Here is a 14,681-nt window from a genome sequence, read left to right as displayed (position 1 = left end):
TTTAGAATATCAAACCAAAAATGTCCAAGCAAAACTCCACACCAGCTTAACATCTCCAGAGGGCTTGCAAGCTTGCCAGGCTTACGAGAAAATGTTGCCACATGGTGCTGGGATGGCCACCTCAGCAATTCAGCCTCATAGTTGCCCTTTCTTCTTCAAGCCTACAGCAGAATTCCTTGTAAATTATCGGGGAAATGAAAACCACCACCTCCACCACACAGCTGTGATCATTCACTTCACCCAGTGCTCCATCCACCCCTCACCACTGAGCCAAGAGAGGAGAAGCAGCAGCGGGGTCAGCTGGGGGCGGCCCTCCGGGAGAGGGAAAAGGGAGGAGGCAGGAATGGTGAAGGCAAAAGGCTCCTCAGTGAGCTCAGATTCAGAAATGCCCACACAAACCAGTGAGTAATGCCTCCAAGACCCATGGCTCTCACTTCTGCTTTGCAGAAAGGACTGTTAAAGAACCACCTTAAATTCACAGAAGTGCTCTATCTTGTATTAGGTACTGTCCTGCCATCTGTCAGACTTTTTAATTAAACCCTTATTTAGTATAAGGGAAAAATTAACAAAAAAATACCAAACAACCAAAAAAAAAAAAACAAAAAAAAACAGTGACAGCAGTTGCTTGTTTTTTTGTTTCAGATATTTGTTTACTTTGCTACAGTAGTTCAGCAGTCTGGGTAATCCACAGCCCCATCCAGACATCCTTGAGACATAAATATTTACCAGAGGATGAACTACAGCACAATATAGGGAGGGAGGTGGCAGGTCTCTGCCTTTTGGGTTGAGATTCCCCTGGATGTCCTCCAACACTGGCAGCTCCCAATGAGCTGGAACTCATCCATCTCAGTGGGGGGGCAGCAGGCTTTTCCTCAGTGCAGCTCCTCTGAGCAGTAGGACACTTCTTCCTCAGGAGGAGATGAATCACATCTCAGCATACCTCCATGCCTTTTTCTCTCTGCTGACCACAGAGGCAGCAAAGGATAACATCTGGTCAGAGAAGGGCACCTTTCATTGTCTGGGGTGACAACTGGCCAAACGCTGCACCTGGCCACCTTTGCAGTGGGTAGCCAAGTGCAGTGCACAGCTCAGCAGAGATTCCTCAGGTGATTTCCCATTCCCATCTGGCCTTGCTTCCTGCACTTCTGTGACATGGGTGGTTGGGGCCATCCCACCATCTGGGTGTCCTGGCAGATTGCCTTTAGCTCCTAAGTTGGTGTGAGGGTCAATCAAAGGGAATGTTCAGGCCTCAGAAATGTATGGATTATCATTGTTCTGATAAAGCTGGTATATTCAAAGTGAGGAGCTTGTCCTCTTCTTACAGTGTGCTTGTCGGCTTGCAGAGTGCTGCTCTTTTTGCTATGTCAGAACACAGGCAAATCTCCTATCTGAAGCCAACAGGCAGCTAAAGGAAGCCACCGCAGGCTGACCATGTGTTCTGTTATCTCTATAAAAATATCAGAATAGCTCACAGCCGGTCTGCACTTGGAAAGGTTTTCTTAATTTGAGATGTTCGTCTCCATGAAGACCTCATGCGAAATGTTGCAGGGAACCTGCTCCTGCCCTACCTGCAGCTGGAGCCTGACAACAGTGATGGAGAAAGCAGGCAAAACTGCTTCCCTGAGCCACATCTGTGATTCAGGGCAAGGTCCAGCATGAAGGGAGACAGCCTGGGGTGCACACACATGGATGAGTGATGCTGGCTGGTGCCCAGCTATGACATTAGCAAGATAGTGACATTAAGTGAAGCACAGAGTGCACTCCAGCCTCTTGCCATGGGCAAGGGCATTGCCTTGGACATATCCCAGGAATGTGCACTGGGTGTGGAGCGCTAATACTCAACTACCAACTAAAGTTTCTTTAGATCTAATGGAAACAGATAACATGAAAACATCCAGCTGGGATCCTACAAACAGCAAGGCAGCACAGAGCTTGGCCCACTGGAGATGTCCACTTGCTTTTCTAAAGGCAGCAAATGCTTTGGAGCATCTCATGGTTCCTCCTGAACACAGACTCACCCCACTCTCTTTAAGCATCAACTTGAGACCCAAAACCACCTCAGAAAAGGGGTAAAACCATGGTGCAAGAGGTTCACTGGGGTCAGAAACTTGTGCAAGCTCGGTGTGACACATAAGCAAGCCACCACCAAGGGAACACAGCTGCTGTTGGCTAGAGCTATCCCCTCCTACAGATGGCTGTCACAGATGTCGCTGCTGCCATCAAAATGACCTGGTCATAATTCTCTTTCATTTCTTTCTTTCTGACAGGAGAAATTGCTGCACTTGGAAAGAAAACAGCTTTTATTGCAGTTCTGAATGTCAGTGCTGCTCTGAAACATCTAGGAAAAAAGCACACAGAGTTCAGGAGAATAAACAGTGCTGTGTACCAGTTGTTAGTGTGTTCATCATGCCTTAGGAGCACCTGATGTCTGAATGAAATAAAGAGGACAGCTGGGAGAATTGGCCTCTGGGACCCCTGGCCTTGCTTCTTTGTACACTACAGGACAAGCTTCCACCTGCAGAGTGGCTGTGCACAGCAGCTGTTGGCTATGCACGTAGTTCCAATCCTAAGTACCTGCAAGGCTGCAGCCTGACCTAGCAAGAACATAAAATTGGAGAAAAGTAGTCAAATAGCAGAGGAATTCAACCTTGATTAGATAAAATTGAATCTGAAGCACGCAGCAGCATCACAATGCATGTATGATCAGTAACTTCTGACCTGGTAAGAGAGAAACACAGGAGCAGTTGTTAAGCGCTCAGACAGGTTGAGTCCTGTCAGATGTGATGGTGCAGGGAATGTAACTGTTCCCAGCTCCATCGTGTTGCTCCCTCCATGTGCATCCAGCTGTGCAGTGATGAACACGGGAAGAATGGGGCAATCCCTCCTGGTCTGTGCCATGAAGCATGAGCCATAACTTAAAACCCTTGATGCTCCTACATGTGAACATAGCCTCTCCCAGACCTTTTTGTTGAGCCAGACAGTCCCAGAGCCATTGACGCTGGCATATTAACTTCTCTCTGAAGGTGTGTGAGGCATTTACTTATTTATTGGAATTTGTTGCAAAAACATAATAGCAAAAAAGCCTTAGTAACAAAAAGCTCCTTCAGATGTTCCCTGCTTCCCAGCAGTTAATTGCTGAAATATCTCTTAGGACAGCCCCACTACCTCTTGTCCCTCTTGTCATCCCCATGAGCCTTGACACCAGCAGCACACCTGCAGAGGAGCCACTACCTGCTTCACAGGTTTGGATATTTCAGAATTGCAGGGCTACTGTTCTTCAGGTAGACTACCCTTGTTTGAAATTGGAGGATGAAAGAAAAATTGGGGCTTTTTGTTGTATCTCTGGGTTTTGTTTGTTTGTTTTTAACTTTTAAAGGTTGAGGGGATCTTCTTTTGCTGGGCTGGGAGATGCCTGTGGTGCACATCTAGCAAAGGAAAAACAAGGAGAGGTACTGAACCAGCCAAAGGGAGGCTGTGTGGTGATAGCTTCCCACTAGCCTTGGCCACTTGGTCACCAGGATTGTGGCTTGAGTGTTACTGTCACTGTCTCCTGGCTTTGTGCAGTCTTTTGTGGGTGATGACCTTGGTGAGGCTGGCAGGACACTGCAAGGCCATGGGCATGGTGGCAGCGCTGTGAAACAAGAGGGTAATTTGGGCTGAATGTAGCATTAGGAGGCAGAGGCCATGTTTTGCAGTTCCCACTGTGTCCTGCTAAGATCTCACACACCGCAGAAACTGTTATTTCTATAGCAAACTGTTATTTTGGCAGAAGGTAGAGATTCTGGTTGGAGACAGCAGAGAGTCACTGCCCCACATCCAATCAAGTCCATCACAGCCAACAGTTCTCACTGCTCGACTGGTTAATGCTGGTTGGAAGAGCCAAACAGCACTGCGGATGATACAGGCGCTGATTATCATGAGAAAAAAGCTGAGCAAGCATGAAGGTGGCTTTGTCGTGCTCTTCTCAGATGGCTGCAGCTCAGAAGCAGCCCCTGAAGATTCCTTTTTATAGCATCAATCACTCCAAACAGCAACTACAAATTTGGATCAGAATAAGGGAGATCTTGCGCAAAAAGGACTCTTCCAGAAGTGGCTCTGCTCTGCATTGTGCTGCCAAACGAGAGTCAGCAAGTAAGAGAGGAAAAGGTAGAAGTGACAAAGGGGTACATTGCCCTCCTACCCCAAAGCACTGCAGATTCAGCATCAGGACTCACAGAGGGACATATTTGCACTGTGCCATGAATCCTGATCATTCCTCACACAGGCAGGAAACCCTTTTCTGAACTTTTCAATCCCAGAGATAAGCCATTGAGCTGATGTCTAAGCAGCTGTCAAGTCACACGGTCAAGCATGGAGGGCAAAAATGGTTGCTCTTTCTCTGAGGATTTCAAACCATCACCATACTTCACACACCCCGTGTCAAGTGAGCCCCGAACAGGGGCAGAGCTAGAGGCAGGTCTGGCACAGAATCATGGAGTCATTACGGTTGGAAGAGACCTTTAAAATCATCAAGTCTAACCATCATGCTTTGTTCTGTGGTGGGCAGGAAGCTGGCTTCACAGAATTCACACAGACATCTTCAGGAGCTGAGTAACTAAAGAAAAAGTAAGTTCTAAATGTGTTAGGAAAAATATTAATAATGTATGGATGGTTTTCATCGTGGAAATAGGTTAGTAAAGTGGGCTGTTCATCTGATCAGTGGCAATCTGGGAAAAGAAACAGCAAGGTGCTGATTTTGCTAAGAATAGAAATACATTTAATTTAGCTTCAGCTGTACCATGCCTCTGAAGCTACAGAGGTGTCTCTTCTGTGAGCATTGCTGTGGTTTCAAAAGGAAAAAAAGGAGCTGCAGCAAGAGATTTGAGTCTTACAAAGTATTGCATGGTGTAATAACACCTGTTCATATTCCCTGCCTTTTCTCCCTTGGCCCTTACCCTCATAACAGATCTTACAAATAATGGAAAGCCTCATCAGTACAACCTCTTTTATCTAGTGTATGTTCACACTTGGTGCTGCAGACAGAGTCCATGCTTTGGGTTCTTCACACTTGTACAGGCAATGGTATTGCCCACTCTTGGAGCTGGTAAGAACAGTGCAGCCCCAGCCCAAAGTCCTGATTTCTCCCAAATTTGTGATAACTCCAGCATTTCATTGAACTCCTTGTCCCTGCAGGAGTTCAGGGGAGCCCTCGAGCATCCTAGAGCACTGCATAAAAAAGCCAAATTGCAAATTATAGTCTTTTTGTTAAAATCATCATAATAATAATAAATAATTTACATGATAATAGTTTTGGGCCAAGGGGGACCTATCTTCAAAATGAATGCAGCAGCCACTTCAGATGCCCCAGCCCATGTTTTCCTTCAGGGTAAATGGACAACAGCTCTCCTCTACCAAAGGGCAGTGGAACTTTGCAATTTGCCTGGAAAAGTTACAGATTTGAGCTCTGGAGCAGCATCTGAGCCCCAGTCACTTGTCTCCGGCATCATCCTCCCTAACACTATTTGATATTACTAAATTATCATGCTCAGCAATCATGCCACAAACATCAAAACTCATATAAGGTTGCTTTGAAAAGCACATGATAATTAAAAATGAATTTTATTATTTTCCTGCTTACTCAGTCTCTAGACTGCCATTCTCTGAATTTGGCTCTGCAGCCAAAGGGCTACAGCTTTTTTCCAGAAATGAAAGCCAAGATTATGTTTACTCACAGAAACTGAGACTTAAAGAAAAAACACCAAAGATTACAAAACTTCTGATAATTTTCTGGACTCCTCATCATGTAGGATTTGTCATGCAAGCCTGTAGAGAAGAATGGTTTGAAAGTCCTCAAAAACACTCCCCTGTTGTTATGAAAACTCATAGAGAACTGAGTATTGCATTCTATTTCACCTTTTGTTTGGTTGATGTGTTGAATTTTGGGTTGTTGGGGTTTTTTTTTTTTTTGGATGATCTTAGTTCCTGAAGCACTTTTAGGGTATTTATATACTCAGCATTTCAGATGTCAGCTATGTCAGGGAGCATTCAGAAAGAGGCAGTTCTGTGTTCAGACAGCTGGATTCATCTTGGAAGTTCTGACCCCTGTCTGTATTATTACAGATTCTCAAATAACATGAGAGTGGAATAAATACTAAACTGGCTTCTCCAGTTGTACAGTCATACGCACCAACCACTTGTGCAACTCGACAGACAGAAAACAGAAACAAATGCATAGTATACAAGAAAACTGAATTGTTAAAATAGGCAAGAAGAGATGCAGTTCCTCTTCCACTCACCAGCATGTGCATAAAGACACTCCACTGAAGTGTCTCACTCTACTAATAACATGAAAATGTTATCATCATATTTCTGCTTCTTGCTCTCTTCCCCTAAAAGAAATGAGAAGTTCCACAATGCCTGTCTTCCCAAAAGCACATGCCACCTTCTCAGGGTTAAATATCTCACGTTGCACTGCTGCCTCAGCTTCTCACATGTCATTATATTTCCCCCGTAAGCCTGCACACCCCTCATCTCACAGCAATTCATAGGGACATACTCTTGTGGCATACTCTTCTGCAAGCCTTTGGAAATTGTCTGTTTTCTGTGAGATTAAGTTCTTTCCTCCTAATTAAATGAATTGCTCAAATTTGGCAAAATTAATTGAATATAATATTAGCTAATTTATTTTTAGTTAGACTTCAGGGAAAATCCAGTTTTAGAGTATAAAGTCCTGCAGCACCTCTCCATCTTCTCCTTTCCCCTCAAGAAATGATTTGTGATGAGCCAAAGCCTCCCAGCCTTTCCCTCCTGCAGCATATCACCACCACAGCAGGCTGATGGGGGTAAACACGGGTGGTTGTCCCCACACCACCCAGGGACCTGAAGCCTGCCTGCAAGTGACTCTGGGTGGCTGCTGCTCCCTCCACCAGCTCGAAAGTGTAGAAGCCACCAGGCTTCCCCTCTGAGCTGCAAAGGAAACCCAGGTCATGGTTTGGGGAAATAAGAAATATGCTTCAGCTTGAGAGGTTCCTTCTTTCATGTTCTGAATTTACTTTGAATTATCATCAACTCAGTGTATTCAGAGGGAAGGAGGGAGTTTACAGTGTCACAGCTGAAAACTAGGTGTTAGTAGTAAGTGATGCACTTCTAAAGGATGTTTACTCCACCAGAAATACAAGCGTTACATGTGTATACATAACACACAACCCTACTACAGATGTGCTGCATGGTATTTCTAATGCATATGTAGCTATTGTTCAGGTGGAAAGAAAAAGAGGATAAACAATACAAAAAAAGAAGAAGAAATGAGGATGCTATTACAAACATACACCATAGTTACATCGGCCTGTTGACTACCCTCTACAGCCTTCAGGCCCAATTCAGTGTTTGCTGTCTCTCATCCTGTTGCAGTATCTTAGCTCAACAGTGACCATCACAATCTTACACTCCAAAGGGGCAAATGAGTAAATTGTCCAGCTGGCCACTTCCCATTTTCTGAAACCTGCTGACAATCTGTTTTTACAGAGAACCCCAGATTTTCCTAAAGCACTGACATCCAAGGCCTAGCTTGTTTTATAGAATCAGAAAGAAGAAGGAGAAAGTTAAATGGCTGCACTAGAGATCAGCAAACTGTATCTACCAGCTTCCCATTCACCTCAGGAAGCAAAGATGCCTGCCAAACTGCCCAGCAAGTGGATATCGCACCTTTGATGCTGCAGTTAGACCCACATTTTATATTGAGACTGATAGATGGTTGATTAGATATATTGGCATAAAGATTTACTCCTACCCAATACAAAGAGTCACTTCACTTACGTCAACTCTGTAGGCTTCTTAAGTTGTATTCCCCAAGAAGACTAGAGAATCAAGAGCAGAGAATCTGCATGAATATTGCTACCAATGCAACTTTAAGTTTATGAAGTAGAAGGTGGGGAAATGCACTTGTTTAGATTGCTTATCCAAAGTTCTGTAGCAGAAGCAAGGAAATATGTAGCTAAATATGATCAAGAGTTGGTCTAAATAAGAGAACCCAGCAGTCTGGAGACCTTCTTCTATCTGGCTGTAGAAAAGGCTCACTGCACATCAGGAGGCTGAGCAATGGATGTATTTCAAGTGACAGAGAAAGTGCAGTTTGCAAGAGGTGAAGCAGAGAGCAGTAGGCACAGTGGTACCATTGCTCTGTGTTTATGTTTTCTGGCTACCATGGTATAAGTCTCACTCTAAACTCCTGCCAAACTCCTCTCCCAGTCTCATAACCCTTACGAGTAAGCAATCTTTCTCCTAAATTATATTTTTTCAGAGTAAACAACTCTAAGGAACAAGCACAGAAATTGTAAACAAAAATGCCTACTTTTGTGACAAATTTAGTGGATACAGAAGCTACATACATCTACTTCTCCTAACAATTCTTCATCAAATATGATGTCTGCCTGGGTGAGATCTTGTCTCCTCCCTGCTGCAAAAGGGGTGCATCTCTCTCCATCTGAGCTCTCACTTTCCCAGCATGCACAGAAGATCACACATGGCATGGAAAACAGCCAGACATCTGTGCCATGTTCAGGGTATAGCAAGTGTCCTGTTTTCTCCCACAGGAACGATAAGGCTTTCTCTGGATATGTTCAGAAATAACAAACCTTTTGCTCTGCTATCAAATGTTCTTCCTTACGGAAAACGCAAGCCCCAAGAAATAGTTATGGCTCTAAATCATCTCAGACAGAGCCTGGCCACAACCAGATTTCAAAGCGCTGATACAAATATGTTTTCACTCCCCAGTTTCATTTTCTATCCAATTTTCTTTCTGTACTGCACCACACCCACACTGTTTATCCTTAAGCTGAAATGTTTCCCACCACTGCTTCATTTCAACACCCCTCACAAGGCTGTCATTTACTGTACATCTGCATTTTGCAAGTCGCTGCCAGCAACCAAAAAGACCGAGCCCTTCATGTTTTGCTTAGCACCAGAGGGGAAAACAGTAACACATTAAAAGAACACCCCAGCAGCTCACAAACCACCCCAAAATCAGTGCAAGCCTCGAAGGAGGGCCGTAGGAATACTCACACAGCACATCTTCTGCCTGCTATAGTGGCTCCGTAGGACTTAAGCACAAAAGATGCTTGGGTAGTCTGACGAATGGAGGACATGTAGCAATAAGAGCCTTTCCTGAAGCAGGGATTCCTCTGGAATCACAAACCTAGGGGACAGCTTTAGTAGTTAAGTCAGTGTTGCAATAAGTGAAAATGATGGGATATATCTTATAAAAGCCTCAAGTTCACCTCTACGTGATACTTTCATATGTTATGAAAGTACCATATGGAAATGTATACAGTAGGCATTGTGGAAGATAGAAAATTGAGGAGTGATTTGGTGGGGAGACTTAAAATATACCATGAGCTAGATAAATTGAAGTAATAGACTGCAGTCAAGCTGAGATTTAAAATGATATTGTGAAATGCTTGCTGTCTATAGGAAACATCAGATGTATACAGATTGTATGATGTTGCTTGTACTGCACATTCCAGCCTAGAATGGATCCTGGGCTGACTAATGGATTCCAGCTTGCATGATGATTCCTGGGCTGCACCATGACACAGGCAGGTGGATCACAAGCAAAAATACTGCTTATATGTAAAACAGGTGGAAGCTTTTCCCTAGCTACAGGTTGGTCTTTGTACAGACACAGCTTTCACGTGGGGACATCTTTTCAGAACTGACAAGAGAACTTTCGGAAGAAGTTCAAGAGAGAGATGAAAAGACAAAAAGATTTAAACATCTGAGAAAGTTCATAAAACTGAGAATATTCATGCAGGGGTCCAAGGGAGGATCAGGGAGGTGTAGAAGAGTATTTCTATCAACTGCACAGATTACTATGTTTTTATCGAGAGTAAGAATAGGGGGATACAAGTAGAGAAAATGAAGGTAGAATTACATGTGAAAATGCTGTGAGTTCCCTCTGAGTGGAAATCTAAAGCAGCACACCAACCAGCTCAGAGACATGCCCAGGGACCTTCCTGCCACTGACAGCTTCAGCAGGCCCACTCTGCCCCACATCTGAGCTGAGCATCATCTCTTGTGGAAACAGCAGACTGCTATTTAGAAATGCTGAGGGTCAATTTTTAATCCTTTTCCTAACTACACGGCCTTTTTCTGCACCCAAATGTTGCAATGCAGGCTTTCTGACCGTTTTTTTTAATTATCAGTAGGGAAGCTGATGTAACACAGCAGCCCATTCCTGGGGACCCAACTCAGGCTGGGGAGCAGGAGGCACCAGACCCCACATGCCTCAACTCCCCGAGCTGTGACAAAGATAGCTCATGCACCAGAAGGCCGAAGATCAGCAGGGAAACATCACACAGGCTTGGTGACAAGGACAGAGGAGGACCTAACTGTGTATGACTTAGCTGCTAAACCTCATGTCTGCTTCTGCATAGAGAAGGTCATGCTGCTCTTGTCTTTCATCAGGCCCTCTGCTGTTTAGTTTTTATATCTAGACAGCACCTTCCACATGAGAAACTGCATGTGTGTACGTATACATATAGGTTATCTCACTTGGAGGCAGAGGGCGCTGCAGCAGGGCATGACAGCTATGTTCATACATGCGTATTTAAAACATCTAGCCACACAGTGCACAAAAGACCTTTTGTCTGTACAAAGATAATGAGAGGACTGCAGGTACAGTCTGGCGGCAGGAGGTGTCCCAGAATCCTAGCAGATTGCCTCCAAAATCTGCACAATAATAGATTTTCCTTTTCCTTTTTCAAAATATTGTTCAGCTCAAAAAGAAGAAAACAAGCAAAGCTACAGGGCACAGTGAACTGCCCAGGAGGATGATGATTTGAGGTTGTAGAAATCATCTCAGCACTGTGCTAGGATGCTGGGAATTCAGAATGTTCAGCAATAAAGAGAGCTTGCATTCAAAGGTGACATTCAAAAGCAATTCAGATGGCATAATAAAGCAGTATGCAATTAGGTACACAGTTTGCATCAAATGTCCTCTTATTAAAGGGCTGCTGTGTGTGCTATGCAAAAGGCTCTCAAATAGACATTTCTGGTTAAACAAAGCCTCATTTCCAGCATACCTTCCTTCTCTACTTGCTCCTGCAGCCAGGGAGGTTATATCATATGGCTAAATTTATGACGACATAACTGTTGCCATGGCAGCAAACTATTGTCATAAACACTGAGCTTTATGATTTCACAGCTGGATTAAGAAAAAAAAAAAAAAAGAGAATCAGGCTGGAGAGGGAAAAAGTTTTTTATTCCAACGAGAGTTAGGGGAATACAGAAGATTGCAGGCAAAGAAAATTGCTTTTTGCGTAAATGTTCTCTTTTAAGTTTACCCCAGTGTGAAAGTCCCTTTTAAGGGATGTAATTTGGGTAACGATCTTTCTTCTATTTAAGTGCTCACAAGGCTAATGAGCCAGCTTGTCTATTTTTGGAACACTTCAGCAATAAGACTGGATGTTTTGCAGCAGGAAGCCAACCATACTGAAACATGTTTTCTTCCCTTTGCAACCAGCTCTTGACCCTTTCCCCACAGAATTTCTGTAACTTCACCAACTACAGATCAATTTGCTGATGATGTCAGTTTATTTATGTAGCCATCACTCACCTCCTCATTACCTGAAATATGTTTTCTTTTTATCAATTATGCTAAAACATCAGTGACTACCGAATAGAAATAGTTGTCAAGACGGACAAATTGAAACACAATCACATATTTTTAGGAAAAGTTGTTATCCTCCATTGATCACTGATGTCCCTACAGATAAATTAATATCTGAGATTATCAAGAGCCATTGAACATGAAAATGGAACCAGGTAAACTGGCTCAAGGGTGGTTGGAAGAGCTCCCCTACCAGTCATCTGGTGATCCAGTATAAAATCTCAGACGATGAGCCTCTGTGGTAGAGGCAAATCCCAGACCAGCTTTGTAGTCATTAAATTCCCATGTCCAGATGCCCATCCCCGTAGCTTGCTTCCCATATACGGACCTCCCTATTGCTATGAGAGGGGCCTGGAGACATCCTTGCTGTCTCAGTCGTCCATGGAAAGTGATATGGGCAACCCAGGGCCACATCTCGGTCCTTCCCAAGCCATCCCACCCATCTGCATTGGACAGATAACCGGCCTGTATGAAAGGCCTCCCTTTGGGCAGCTGCAGTTGGTCAGGACAACTTCCATCCCCACTGACTGGGGAGATAATGTCAAGAACCGCTACATGATGAAGTGCTTGATTTTCCTGCAGGAATACAAGTGGGGAAACATCCAATGTTGGCCTACATCAAAGGCAGAGCTCACAGCTATAGAAAGATTATTACTGTGTCTCCTAGTGATTCCCCTGGAATTTCTACAGCTGAAACAATTTAAGCATAACTCTCTTACAAGTAATTAGCACTTTTCATTTCAAGAAATCCCAGTTGATTTCACCTACTAGACACTAGATTACTGTCCTGCACTGCAGGTAATCTAGATTATCAAAACAGAAAATAACAGCGCAGTCAGTGCTACAGGCTACAAAATTTCCCACAGAGCAACACCTAAAAGAGGATGCTGTGGACATGAGGGCTAGGCGATGGCAGACGTAACACTGCTGGTACTTTTCTATTAATCATCGAAGTCTCAAGGGACCACTTTTTATTTTCTTTGAGTGGAATCCAAAATAAACAGAAAAGTCACTTTGTACTGCTGCTTTCTTCCCATGAGGAAGAAAATGGCCTTGCTCTGTACGCTGGAAATGCCAGACTTGGATACTGAGAGCTGTACACTAGAGGTCACTGCTATTATAACAGAAAGAGCTAGCTGGCAGGTAAGGCAGGGTTTTGTTCCCCACCTTATTGCAAGGTGACTCTTAACAAAAAGCAACAGCTAATTCAGTTATACTGTACTTGATCATATGTAAAGTATCACTGAATATGAATTACTCAGTTACAGAAGAAAACTAAGAGATCTTCCGATGTTTGGGAAAGGGATAAAGACAGAGGAATGGAACAATTTAATTTGAAATATCAGTTTGTTTTCATCAGTTCCACTCGATAAGCAGTGCTAAACAGTGCTGCTAATAAATGGTCATAGGGCACTTTGTTATAAATCACAGATGCAAACCAGTGGGTGATGAGCTGAGGCTTACAGGTGGGATGCTAATGAAATCGATGCCTGTAGAGAGGTTGTCACTGCCAACAGTGTGCCACTTAACTTATCCCAAGGCTTCTTAAATCTCCAGGAATGCTTACATTTTTACATCTTTTTGTTTATGTATGCTCTTAATTAGTGCCTGGGACTGTTTATTTAACAAGGCTTCCCACACTCAGGCAGTGGTAACTTCTCTCTGTCACATGCTGTTGCCAAGCAGACACAACCAGTCTGAATTTTCAGTCTGCCTTTTGGAAGCTTCTGTCATACTGTTAGGATGCTATTTAAATATCTTCTCCCCACCCCCTGGCAGGCTATTAATTTCATTGCAGACTGAGTCCTGTAACCTGTCAAGGGCCTGCTTACTGATGATTCATGACAAGCTTCCTGTTTTGTTTCCTTCATAGGAATTGTGGTTCCTGATGATTTTGCACATCTTCACATGGCACATCCTGTCCAGGGGATTTCTTATCGCAGTGGTAAACAATGTATTTTGTCAGCTGTTTCTCCTTATTCAGTCTCAGTTCCAGTATTTCACATCCCTGGCGTTATTTTATCCCATTCACTTCATTTTCACAAATGTGTTCTTTCCTTGTGCCAGATGGCACGTGAGGCAGAAACATGAGAGGTGAAGGGATTTTCATGGTAGGCAGCCCTGATACTGCAAGACCGGTTCATCTCACAGTCCCAGCCCACCTCCATGCTAACCTCTTGTGTATTCTGTCACATTTCATCTTGGTCAGATGTCACATGCCAAGAGATTAACCCATCACAACAGAAACTAAGATCTGACCACTTCCTGCACAGGTTACCCCAGCCCTACACAGCCTTCTGCCAAAGCACTCTCCATGACACTCAGTTCTATAGATTTCTCTTGTAGCTACCATCTTCGCTATCCCTACGCACCCCTATCTATCTTTTGCTATCCTCTCCCCGAATCTTTCTGACACACTCAGTTTTCCTGTGTGTGTGCCTGTTTTACCCACCTGGAGGTAGCCAAAGAACATTTCAATATTTCTTCATCTCCAGTGGTGACGCTGTTCAGATATTTGCAAATTATTTTCTTCCTTCTGACATTTCATATATTTTTAGGCCTTTTAGGCTTTACATCTGCACCTGAAACTTAATGTTCGGCTTTCTAAAGCTACTTCACATTATAGTTTCAGGTTTAGTTTATTCTTTGCCTGTGTCATTTCTCCTATGTCTTTTTAAAGCACAATCATTTCCTTTCTACCTCTGAATATCCACTTCAAATTAGTATACCCCAGATACTATAAGGCTGGATTGCTTCCAATATCAATCTCATTGTTATGGCTCTCTCCCTATCCAAGCAATAATTAATTCTGGAGGGAAAAAAAAAAAGAAAAAGAAAAAAACTCTGCATTTTATTTCAGTCTAGCAATTTTCATTTCAAGTAGTATTTTCTATATAAGACATACAGTGTGCTAGAGAAAACGTGGGGAAGGAGCAATCTGGGCCTATGGGTATGAGGAGTGTTTTCTGCATAGCATAATGTTGCTTCCTGCCAAAATGTTTCTGCTCATGACCATTGCCTTCCTGACACCTATTTG

The sequence above is a fragment of the Lagopus leucura genome, unplaced genomic scaffold, assembly GCF_019238085.1.
Source record: "Lagopus leucura isolate 7727_CA_CO unplaced genomic scaffold, USGS_WTPT01 Super-Scaffold_73, whole genome shotgun sequence".
In the NCBI taxonomy this organism is placed as follows: domain Eukaryota; kingdom Metazoa; phylum Chordata; class Aves; order Galliformes; family Phasianidae; genus Lagopus; species Lagopus leucura.
Note: the sequence above shows the minus strand (reverse complement) of the source record.